Source organism: Marmota monax, unplaced genomic scaffold (genome assembly GCF_021218885.2).
Source record: "Marmota monax isolate L192 unplaced genomic scaffold, Marmota_monax_Labrador192_F-V1.1 WCK01_AAM20220418_F8-fsc00191, whole genome shotgun sequence".
Classification (NCBI taxonomy): domain Eukaryota; kingdom Metazoa; phylum Chordata; class Mammalia; order Rodentia; family Sciuridae; genus Marmota; species Marmota monax.
Window position 1 is genome coordinate 1,339,456 of NW_026693537.1, and position 12,461 is coordinate 1,351,916.

Below are 12,461 nucleotides of genomic sequence, written 5' to 3' on the forward strand. Positions count from 1 at the left end.
AGCTCTGTGCTAATGGCCTAATCACCTCCCAAGGCTCCATCTCTTAAGACCAACATTTCAGGAATTAAGTTTCAATAAATGAATCAGGTGGGGGAACACAAACATTCAGACCATAGTGCCATTAAACAAATACCACCTTTTGCTCCCCTCCTTAGCCTCTGATGACCATTGTTAATGTGTGTGTGTGTGTGTGTGTTTGATTACTTTAGACACTTCATATTAATAGAATCATACAGGATTTGCTTTTGTGATTGGCTTCTTTCCCTTAGCTTACTGTCCTCAAATTTCATCCATGTTGTATCAGGAAACAAGATTTCCTTCCTTTTTAAGGCTACATGATATTCCCCTGTATGTGTATGCCACAATGTGTTTATCCACTCACCCATCAACAGATATTTGGGTTACTTCTACCTCTTGGCTATTGTGAATAGTGTTGCTATGAACATGGAAGTGACTATATGTCTTTAACATCCTGTTTTCAATTGTTTTGGATACACACCCGGAAATGGGATTGCTAATTATTCTATTTTTAATTTTTTGAGGAACTTCTATATTGTTTTCCAAAGATAATGTGCATTTTTATTATGAATGAATACCCATGCTTAATATAATGCCTGCTCATAAAGTAGACCCTAAATGTCTCTTGAATTAATGAAAAATAACAGAAGGGACTTGAGGGGTAACCACAAGAGACATGGACCATGATTCTTCTTGGTTAAGGCCTGGTCATGATCATTAGACGCCCTGATCCAGGCACCTGTTATGCCTCAAAGCCAAGATAGAATGAACTATGAGGGAAAAACCCAAATCATTAAATGTTTTCATATAAGTATCTTTCAATTAAAAGTCTAAGTTCCTTTACCTTTAGTTCACCTTGTTATCTACCACATTAAATTTTCAAATTTCTCCTAAAGGAAAAGGAGGGGAAAGGCTGGGGATGTATGACTAAGTGGCAGAGCACTTGCCTAGAATGTGTAAGGCCCTGGGTTTGATCCCTAGCACTGAAAATCTGGGTATTGCAGAGGCTGTGGTTGTGGGTTTCATTTCTGCTTCAAATAACCAAGAGATGACCTTAGGAGGGGTACTCTCTCATGGACATTGTGTTAGTCAGCTTTGCATTGCTATGACCAAAATAAGTGACAAAGCAAACTTAGAGGAGGAAAAGTTTATTTTGGCACATGATTTTAGAGGTCTCAGTCCATAGACAGCTGACTCACTGGTTTGGGTGAGGTGAAGCATCAGGCAAAAGGGCAAGGTGGAGGAAAGCTGATCACTTTAACGTACAGCTGCGTGAGCTTTCTTAAGCGTGACAGCTGAGGTCACCTTTAGAGACTGCTATTATCTGAATGTCCCCCAAATTTATGTGTAGCAATTGAACAGGCAGTGTAATAGTATTAAGGATGGAGCCTTTTAAGAGGCAATTAACTCACAAGGGCAGAGCCCTCATGAATGGAATTAGTACCCTCATAAAGGGCTGGGAGGAAATAACAACCATCCCCCTTTGCTCTTCTGCCAGATGAAGACACAGGGCTCAAGACACCATCTTGGAATGAGAGACCAGGCCTTCACCAGACACCAAACCTGCTGATGCCTTGATCATGGACTTTCCAGAATCCAAAACTGTACCAAATACATTTCTCTTCTGTATAAATTACCCTGACTCAGGTGTTTTGTTACACAACACAGACTAAGGCAGTGACACATTCCAGTGCAGTGGGAAGTCAGGCTAACATTTGTTCAAGTCTCTTAGTGTAGCATGAGACAAGTCCTTTGTGCTATGAGGGAGTTCACAGGAGGTTGTGGGAGAGGAAGACTGGTGTATTTCTCTCCTGGGAAAGTCAGGCTTAACATGAATGGTCCTGTACCCTGTTTCTACTTCTATTTCAGAGAGTGGCTTATCTGTCAAAAGAGGAGCAACAATGTTACTGAGGAAAGAACCCCCTGAGAAGCCCCCACTCCTGCAAAATTTACTAAGGCTGCTGCTTTTTGTGCTCCATTAGCTGCTGAGACCGGTGAAGCTCCTGGTACAACAGAAAATGCTGTGGAGGCTCCAGATCATTGAGCTTGCTAATGTCCTAGGCCCTGTGCTTTGCCATTGCTTTGCTCAATCTAGAGCCTATGGCAAGGAAGGAAGGAACCAGAGAATTGTTCTACAGGCTCCTCTCCACCTAGGCTACCTGACTAAGAGTCCATAGACTTTGTAGGACCCAGAGAGACTGGCTATTACACAGGGAGTCTCCTTGGCCAGCCACAGCCACCCCAATCTGTTGACAGAGAGAGATAAGCGTAGACCTGTTGGTTGACAAGGAGAGAGAAGTATGGACCTGTTAGTCTTGTCTTCTTCTGAAGCAAACATCAGACTTCTAAGTAAGCCCCAGGTGACTGTGCACCCACGCAAGTCTGCCTTGCTATACAGTGACTATGCAAACATCTAGTGTCATTCAGCCTTTCTCCCAACTTGCCCCCTCTTTGACTTAACTCTTTAATAGTTCACTGATGAAAGGCCAGCAGGTCATGCATTGGCTGGCCATGGACAGGAGGCAGATTCAAGGTGTGGCCAGCTGCTCTCCAGCAGATGGGGGTGCGCCCAACATCTTTGTTGGAAATTCTCTTAAGCTGCAACCAAGTGGAACAGACTGGTTCTTACAGCATAGTTGACAGAAATATCTTGGGCCAGACTGCTTTCTTTGTTAAGATAGTACCACCCACAGCAGTAAGCACAGCTGATTTCTCTTGCAAAGTGGATGGTTATTCTGAAGACCAGGACTGACTTTGGAGGACCAGGGCTGGTGTGAGATAATGCTTGTAGAGCCCTAAACTTCCTGGAAAAAGGAAGTTTAGGGCTCTACAAGCCCTAAACAACCTGGAAAAAGAGGCGGAAAGATAAGAAAACTAGGCATCAAGAATTGCCACAACCCTGCTCTCTATCCTCTTTATCTACTATGGCTCTCTGTCACTCACAGCTCTCATGAGGTTAAAAATCTCAGGCTCAGGTGTCTGTGACACCCCTGGGACTCCAGAAAGTTCCTGTTTTCAGACACTGTCTCTAATCTGTCTTTCTCATCTTCCTGAAAAGGCACCTGTGAGGCACTGGTTTGAATGGTCCAGTGAGGAGCCAAAGATAAGAAAAGATTAAAGGTCTCAAATTTTGATGTCCTGAAAGAGGGACCCTTGAATTCCATAAAGTAAAAGAGAAAGGCTTGGGCTGGGTATGGTGGTACACACCTGATATCTCCACCACTTGGGAGGCTGAGTCTTTCGATTTGAAGCCAGCCTCAGCAATTTAGCAAGACTCTGTCTCAAAAAATAAAAAATAGGGGCTCATTGGTAAAGCACCCCTAGGTTCAATCCCCAGTACCAGGAAAAAAATAACAAAACAGAGAAATCTGGAGGTATTACAGTTCAAAAGAAAGTAGTGTGAATGAGTACAAAAAGTTAAGAAATCAATTATGAGTTGACATTATGCACTATTCATTTGACAAACATTCATTAAAGCGTATTCCATGTCAGGTGATGTGCTAAGTGAGCACTCCAGGTGAGAAGAATAGGACATGATTATTGGGAGAGTCAGATATATAAACGCTCAGAAAAATATCCAAGCAAGAAGGTGAGGTCATTCCATCCCATTTCCTCTACAGGCATGTGTTGCTGATGGCTCTCTAGGCAAAGGCAGTTGGGAACCCTCCACCATAGCCTTCTCCTTCCCTCTTCCCTGTGATCCCTACCCTTTTCCTTTCTTCCCTTTTCTTCCTCTCCCGTTGCCATCCAGTGGATCTCAAGGGTATGGACTGGTTCCACTAATAGAACACAGTGTTAAATAAGTTGCTGATTCCTATTCTAAGGAAATAAAATCCCTCGGTGGAACTGGAAGGCCCAGCTCCTCAGTCCTCTACTGTGGAGAGGGCTCATTATTTTTGCTTAATATTTTAAGCAATACAAAATCAAGTTCAATTCCTAAGATTTTTAAACCCTTCAGATAGAAATATTCCAACACAGACAAAAAAGTATCTGAATGGTTTGGCTTAATGTGTTTCTTTTGAATTTTAATTTTTATTTACAAAAGATAATAATTTGCAAGTATTATCCATTTCAAACAGAATAACTAAAACCCCATACTCAACACCCAGATTTTATACACATTAATATTTTTTCATATTTGTTTCAAATGTTTCTTTAAAATAAACTACTTAGGGTCAACTAATGGTCCATACCCCTTTCTGTGCTCATCTTCTAGAAGAAGCCACTATCCTAAAGTGGGTCTGTGTCATTCATTTTCATGTTAATAAAATAGTAAGTTTACATGCTTTAAAACTTCACAAAAAAGGTCTCATACTATGAATATCTTTGCTATCTGATGTTCACCCAGTATTCTCTGGATGTGGGAGTTCCATTAAACTTCTGTATTCCATTGTGAGAATAAACCAGGTTTTTATTTCTTGTGTTATTTCCATCTGATTTATTTCTTCTACCTCTTCCTATCTTCAATGTATTGTAGTGCTTTCCTTCTTCTTTCCCCCTACACCTTGTAAATGATACATTTTATTTCAATTTTCCAGTCCTTAAATATAATTTTCTTTCCTTTCCAAAAATGTCCTAGAACTTTAACATGAATCACTTATTTCAAAATCTCTGTTCTCCTCCCAAATAACATAAAGATCTGAGAATATTAAACTTTGGTTGGCTCTGGCCACTTGCAATTGTCTAAAGTGGTGCTGTCTAATATAGCTGCTAGCTACAGGTGGCCATTTAAATTTAAATTAATTGATGTTAAAGAAAAATTTTAAAATGTTCTTATTCAAACAGCCACATTTCATATGCTTAATAGCCACATGTGCTTCTGGCTACCATATTGGACAGAGCAGATATTAGAACTTATTCATCACTGAAGGAATAACTATTAGACATTGCTAGTTATTTCCATCTAGTTTCTATTTTCTTGTTAACGATCATTAAAAGCATCTACTCTGCTTTTAACTAGGTTATTAATTTATTATTTCAATAACTATATTTCTTAGTTCTAAAAGTTTGATTTGCTCAAATCTACATCTCTTTCAGAGTCTTGTTCTTTATTATTTCTCCACCTTAAAAAAAAAAAAAAAAACCTCTTTGCCAGGCACGGTGGTGCACATCTGTAATCTAGCAGCTGGGGAGGCTGAAGCAGGAGGCTAGTGAGTTCAAAGTCAGCCTCAGCAAAATGGAGGTGCTAAGCAACTTGTGAGACCCTGTCTCTAATAAAACCCAAAACAGGGCTGGGGATGTGGCTCAGTGGTTGATTGCCCCTGAGTTCAATGCCCAATACACACACACACACACACAAAGCCTTTTTGTTTTAAATAATGTTGAACTTAGACTATATCCAAATTTTTCTGAATCTCAGTTGTCTAAATTATGAAATGAGGCTTTAGACTAAATGGTTAGTAGGGTGATTTCTAGCTCTGAAATTCTAGTATGTAGCATGATATTCATGGATTTTTTAATAGACATTTGTACTTTGTATTTCTAAGTAATGAGGATGTCATTGGTGTATGACAGTGTGTAAAGAATGATTATTTTAAAAGCTATCTTATCCAGACCTTTAAGGCTGTGAGCCAATACCTCTGGCTTTATCAGATCCCCTTGCTGAATTAGCTATAGGGAGAAACAGGTGGCTAACCAGATGGACACAGGCCAGGAAAATTTTCCATCAGGTTTGGTTTCAGATCAGAGACATTTTTTGGAGGCTCATCAAAGAATCTATCGAAAAACTAGGAAAGTGGTGAATATGAAACCTATCAGCTTCTCAGACAGAGATCTTTGTTTGGATCCTTATGTCCCATAAAATATTAGAATGCCAATGGTTTTTCTACCTTCTCTAAAATTAACAAAATATTGGAGGATTGGAAATATAATGAAGGCTTGTATTGCTTTTTATCTTAAGATTCCCACAACCGGGTTGGAAGAATGTAATAAGATGCTGGAGGAGAACTCTGGGTAGGCACTCTAGTGGGGAGGGGGAAGTGCAGTACTTTGCACATATTTTTCTACTCCTATTTTGTCAAATGTTCAGAGTAGAGGATGTAGCAAGATTCATTCATCTTAAACTCTGGCTTCTATAAAGCTGATTGTGAATGTGGAGGACAGGAACTGTAAATTCTCAGGCAAATGGTATGGATCTAATTAAAATTAATATTCAACTTACTTTGAAGTGGCACTGGCTCTCCACCCTGTATCTCTCTAGCTGCAATCATGAGTCTTTTTTTTTTTTTAAGTTTTATGAGTTGATTTACTATTTTTGCTTAGAGTTTTAGCATAAACCTGATTTTGGTATGATTTACATATATTTTGCCTTTTTAAGTCTAATTTATTTGTATTTTGTTCAACAAAATATAATTTTCTTTCCTTTCCAAAAATGTCCTAGACAAAGTTTTGAGACTAAATGTCAAGGTTGTATTCCTCTCTTTACTGCTGCTGTTTTGGGAGATTTGGTTGTCTTTCAATTTCTTTTCCTTTTTGTCTTAACTGCAAAACAATTTTTCATTCTAAATAAAGATCTAAGTAAAGACCATTAAACTCTGTATGCTTTCTGTAAGCCCTGGAGGCAGTGTGTCTAATTTTTACCCTACCCTTTCCTTCATTCCTTCTTCTATCCAAATACATAGCTTTCAATTTTGGCAGTTTTCCACCTTAAATGTGTCACCCTCATTTTTTTTCCCTGAGTTCTCTTTGAACACCCCTTTCTGGCCTTGTTTCTTTTTATGTGATTAAAATAATCCATTCTACACATGCTTTGGCCAGATCCCTCTTCCTGAAGTACAACTTTGATACCGTCTATCCTTTGCTCCAAAGTCAACCCTGGCTCCCTTTTGCCCACTATGTCAAGCACAGTCTACCTACTCTGTTGGTCAGTGTCCTGTAGAGTCAGATCTGATGTACCTGATTGCTTCCAATCCTACCCTACCTTTTCCCCCAGCCCTTCATTCTATGGTTTTTGGTATCTCTCAAGTGTTTTGCTATGACTACAAAGAATGTTATTACTGCATCTCTCCAGAGGCAACACTGCCCACTTTTTGATCCCTCAGTATCCAAGGAGGATTGGTTCCAGCTGCATACACCCACACCTTTGGAAGCTTAAGTTATATATATATATATATATATATATATATATATATATATATATATATATATATATAATGGCATAGAGCCTGTGCATACTTTAAATTAATCTGTAGACTATTTATAATGCCCAAATAATGCTATGTAAATACTATGTCATGTAAATGTAAATGCTATATTTTGTTTAGGGAATAATGACAAGAAAGAGTTCATATAGCATAGATACAATACGTAATATTTTTTCTAATCTGGGATAAGTTGAATACACAGACACAGAGCCTATGAATATGGAGGGCTGATTTTTTTAACCTTTCCTTATTACTTCAGGGTAAATTTTACCTACTATTTATCACTGCAAATGATATTTTATACCAGATCTATAACATGTTTTTTATTAATTAAGGTATTTTAAGATATAAAATATTTGTTTACTTAATATTTAAGTAACTAGAACTGAATCTTATGAGCCAAATTCTGCATTTGGATCTGAACATACTCATTTGGTCTTAAATAGTATTTGATATAGCCACATAGACTCACATCCTATCCCTGCCTCTATCCCTTATTGGTGAGGAAATCTGGGATCTTTTAGGCTTCAATCTTTTCAACGTAAAATGAGGATTAAAAATAACAATCTTCCAAGGTGTGGTTAAAATTCAATAAGATTATATGATAAAGTGCTTAGCACAGTGTCTAGTACATAGTGCATGCTCAATGAATGGCTGCTCTTATTTCAAGCTCTTATCTTTCAAGAGATAGATTTTATCCTCTAAAGCTGTTTGGTCCAATGTGGAAGCCAGTAGGCAAATGTGGCTAGTTTGAATTGAGATTTTTAAAACTGGATTTTAAAGTCAAGACAAAAAGTAATATATCTCATTAAAGCATTTTATATTGATTACAGTTTGAAATGGTAATATTTTAGCTATATTGGGTTAAATTAAAGATATCATTGAATTAATTTCACCAGTTTCGTTTTACTTTTTAAAATAAAAAACCTTTTATTTAAGTACTGCTCGAAAACTTAAAATGTATAATGCATTCTTTTTCTGTTCAGCAACATTGCTCTGAAATCTTCTGTCCAGGACAGAATTAGATAAACACATGTTCAGATAATATTTGTTTTGTTGATATAATTAAGTATCTTCATTGTTTTGTAATATTAACAGACTATGTCTTTTAAAATACCCACTTAGAGCCTCAGCAGTGGCACATTCCTTTAATTCCAGAGATTCAGGAAGCTGAGATAGGAGGATTGCAAATTTGAAGCCAGTCTTGGCAATTTAGCAAGACCCTTCACAATATAAAAAATAAAAAGGACGGGAGATGTAGTTTAGTGGTAGAGTTCCCTTGGGTTCAATCTGTAATACCAGTAAATAAATAAATAAAATGCACAATTATAACAAATCCAGGCACATTTATCAAATGGAGTTATTATTAGGGAATCTCACATGCCATTTTATATTCAATCAATTAGTTTTTGACAATTAATTACCTTCTGCAATCTGTGCCTCTAAGCATTGAGGCAAAGCTCTTCAAACAGATTCTCAGTAAAGATTTGTGTCATGAAGAACGGAGATGACTTCTCAGGGATTAAGAAATCAGACTGCTGAAATTAACCTTGGCAAATGACCATGAATCACAAATTGTTGGCAGGCCAACTGTGTTGTCAAATTCAATGGTAAAATCAGGATTATGATGCTCCCTGGATCCTAGACCTTCCTGCTCTTTTAATATTTCTAACCTGAAGGACTACAGGAATAAAAGACGGGGGAATATGAGAGATAAAAGACAGGCCAGCAGACTCTTTCAGAAGACACACTGATTGATTCCAGGGACCATTTGATATTTCATAATATTCCTTAAACATGGGACAAATGTGCCTGATGGCTTTCAACACTGGTAGAATTGGAGTCAAATAATACCCTGTCTCTGTGTTACTCATTTAGCCAACTGGATTTCCAGTAGACAAGGTCTTATTTAGGAAGTGATTGATTCTATTGGAAGATTTTGGTAGGAGTGGGAAGGGAGCTTGAATTTGGTTGTCTGAATTGTTCCAGAATGCATCAGGGTGCTGTGGCACCATTCTCTCCCCATCTCTTGACCCCTCTTCAACCACCAATACCATCACCAGTACTGTTGGCTAACATTAATGCTTACTACATACCGGGCATTTTTCTCAATATTTTATATCCCTTATCACTACAATGAATCATTCTTTGAGCTACATATTACATACAGCCTAATTTGGAAGAAGGAACTGAAGTAGAGAGTGGTTAAGTAAACTGCCAGCTGAGAAGCCAGGAAGTGACTAACTTTACCTCTGTCTTGGTGCTTGAAACCCTACCTATGACACCTGGAGAAGTTTCTTACCAGTCCATACCATAGAAGAGAACAAATCTACTTGGCTGGGACAAGCCTGCACCTTCAGATTATTCCTTAAGCTTCTCTAGCACCTGGAAACAGATTTTTCTAACCTCTATGCTTTTGTGGCTTATAAACTTGTGTTGAAGAACTGATAATGAATTTCCTGAGGGCCTAAAACAAGTTATTAACTATAGGGTATTGTTTAAGATATTTTTCAACATAAAAAGTTGCTCACTGGTTTAGGGAAAAAAAAAAATATATATATATATATATATATATATATATATATATATATATATATACATACACAGAGACACACACACAAATACACATATGCACATATGTCATTTAGGAAATATTAGTAATGTTTATTATGTTTTTTTATTGTGACATTGAGTACTTTTTGGTCCCTGAGGACAAGGAAAAATGGAAGTATTATACATAATTTGTAATCTGTATTCCGCAGTTTTCTTGCACATTCTGCACTCCAGGGAGCCCCCTAGTGTTTATTCAGCCTTGGTAATTAAGATAAGTCCATCAAGCTCTAAGGTAGAAAGAAAACAAGGAAGAAAGCAAGAATTTGAGCAAATATAGAAACCATAGATACATTACTTCATTAAATAATGTGTGCTTCTTCATTTTAAGTCAGGAGTAGAGGGGGAGGGATACTGGTTAAGCTTACGTGGACTTTAAATGAAATATGTACAAATGTCCCTAATTTTTAAGAACAATCCAATGGTTTTCTCTGGGCAGTTTGAAAGAGTGGGAGATAATCAAGGAAACATAATTTCTCTGATTAATGATTTCATATCATCATGAAAACAGGGAGAAATACCAATTAAAATATCTATGTGTCCTTCATGGTTGAAGATGATCAAGTTTTTATCAAGGACCATGGCATAATTCATTAAATGGAATTTGTCTTTACACATTAAGCCATAGACTTAATGAAAATGTTAGAGTGGAACTGATATACTAGAGATTTTCTAATTTAATTTCCTCATCTTCTGTATGAAGAAACTGAAGCCTACGGGGAAAAAAAGTATGTTAGAATCAAAGATGTGGTTACCAAACTGTCACTCCTTTGGACTTTTCACTGCAAATGACTTAATTCCTGTGCTAATTTGAACTAGGTTTCCTGGTTCTAGTGTTAATTTCAAGTTGTTTCTAGAGCAGAGATTATTATCAGTATTGCATCCAATATATTCATAAAATGAGAGTTAGGATCAAGTGATAAAAATATTCTTAGGTTAATAAGTAATTATCTCAGTAAATAATTGCAAACAGGATCCTTGTTCTAAATTTTTTTCTTTTAATTTGTCTTTTATTGTACAATATTGTATACAAAAACAAGCAGTCAAGAGACATCCTTTTTTCTTTGACTAAGGATCAATTTATCTGCCTACCACAATGGCACAAAACATGTAGTAACTATAAATTGAATAATGATAATTAGAAATACATATACACATACAAATAAATGGCATGTACATTTTGCTTAGGCAGATTATATTTAAGATATTTATCAGCGCATAGTCCTGGACTCCTTCAAACATAAGTTAATAATCAGTTGATGGAAATTTCAGCTACAGAGTTACCAAATATTTTTTTATTAAACAATCTGGTCTTTTACCTTACTGTTCAGTAAAATTAAAAATATATGCTGGGGCAATGGGTAGGTTCTTTATTGTGTACTGAGTGATTACATGGGGATGTACTTAGGTAAAAATTAATTGAGCTATAAACACTTAAGACATGGGCATTTTACAGCATACAAATTGTACCACAAAAATAAAATTAAAAAATACAAAAAAATACTCAAATAACTAAAATGAACAAAAAACTTGGATATGCAATTGATATTTTAAAAATTGTAATTTCAGACTTGTTGTACAGTATCTTAATTACTAATTGATATTTAATCAATGGTATCATGAAACACCTTTTCCCCCTGGTGTTCAATTTTTGGTAAAGTAAGTTTCTGTGGAGAGCAGGATGGTATCCTGCTCTGAGTTACTCTATGATGTATATAGAACAGTAGTTCTCAGACTATGCCTAAGTTACTCTACTTTATAAAGCAATGTGCTATGAGCTACTCCATTTTAAGTGCTGAGGTGGAATGACTCTATATCTTGTTTATACAAAGTAAACAACCACCCTCTGCCAAGCACAACCCAAAGCCAAACTGTCAAACAAATTAATTGTGCTAAAAAAATGAACATCTGTGAACTTATAAAATTAATCGGAAGCACATGGATGCACTGGTTTATCAAACTCAAATCTAAAACTTCAGACTCATGAGCTTATGGAACACACCAAACCATCAAATAAAGCAACCTCCTCACGCAGGCCCAGAAAAGGAAGAGCAACCTGAGCCCCGCTACAGTGAATCCCTGACCCCATCACCTGGTCACTCCTCATGAGTCTTGCCCAGGAAAATTGCCACAGTGAGTATCTTCTCTGTCCTCGGCTTCAGCAGAGACCACACACCCCATTCCAAGCTGACATTCTGAGACTGCCTTCTGTCCAGACCTTGGCCGATAAGTTCCTGCCCCTTGACAGTTCTGCGACCCTGAACAAGTTCTTTGGCTGGTTCTAATCTTATCTGAACGCCTACAACGACTGCATTTTTATCTGCTCTCCGCCTTTGCTCTCACTTCAGCCTCCCCAACCCCTGTGGTTGCCTTAACCCTTTCTTAACCTTTTAAGATTGGAATAAAAGAATTTGGGATTGCCTGGATTATGACTATAAGGTGACCTACAAGTATTCGATGAACTGCCACCGATGAAAGTGGTATAACCTGGAATTTATTGTTATTCAAAAATTCTGACATGTGGAAAAACACACTAGTGTTTGGTCTGTTATCACCATAGCTCGCTCACAACAGTTATTTAAAAGGATCCAGTGATCTTTTTATAAGGTGAGAAAGCCTTTAACTTACCGGTTTGCAAGTAAGATAGCGTGGTAATTCTGTTCAGAATTCTGTATAAGAATACACAAGGAG

General features: G+C 37.2%; 1 long non-coding RNA gene across 1 annotated transcript; it reads right to left on the minus strand.

Moving 5' to 3' along the window:
• Positions 1 to 9,800: 9,800 nt before the first annotated feature.
• On the minus strand, positions 9,801 to 12,389 carry LOC124102317 (uncharacterized). Its single transcript, XR_006854843.1, has 2 exons — positions 11,863 to 12,389; positions 9,801 to 10,000 (listed from the first exon to the last, which is right to left on the minus strand). It is a non-coding gene; the product is annotated as an uncharacterized LOC124102317 (long non-coding RNA).
• Between the last annotated feature and the right edge of the window lie 72 nt (positions 12,390 to 12,461).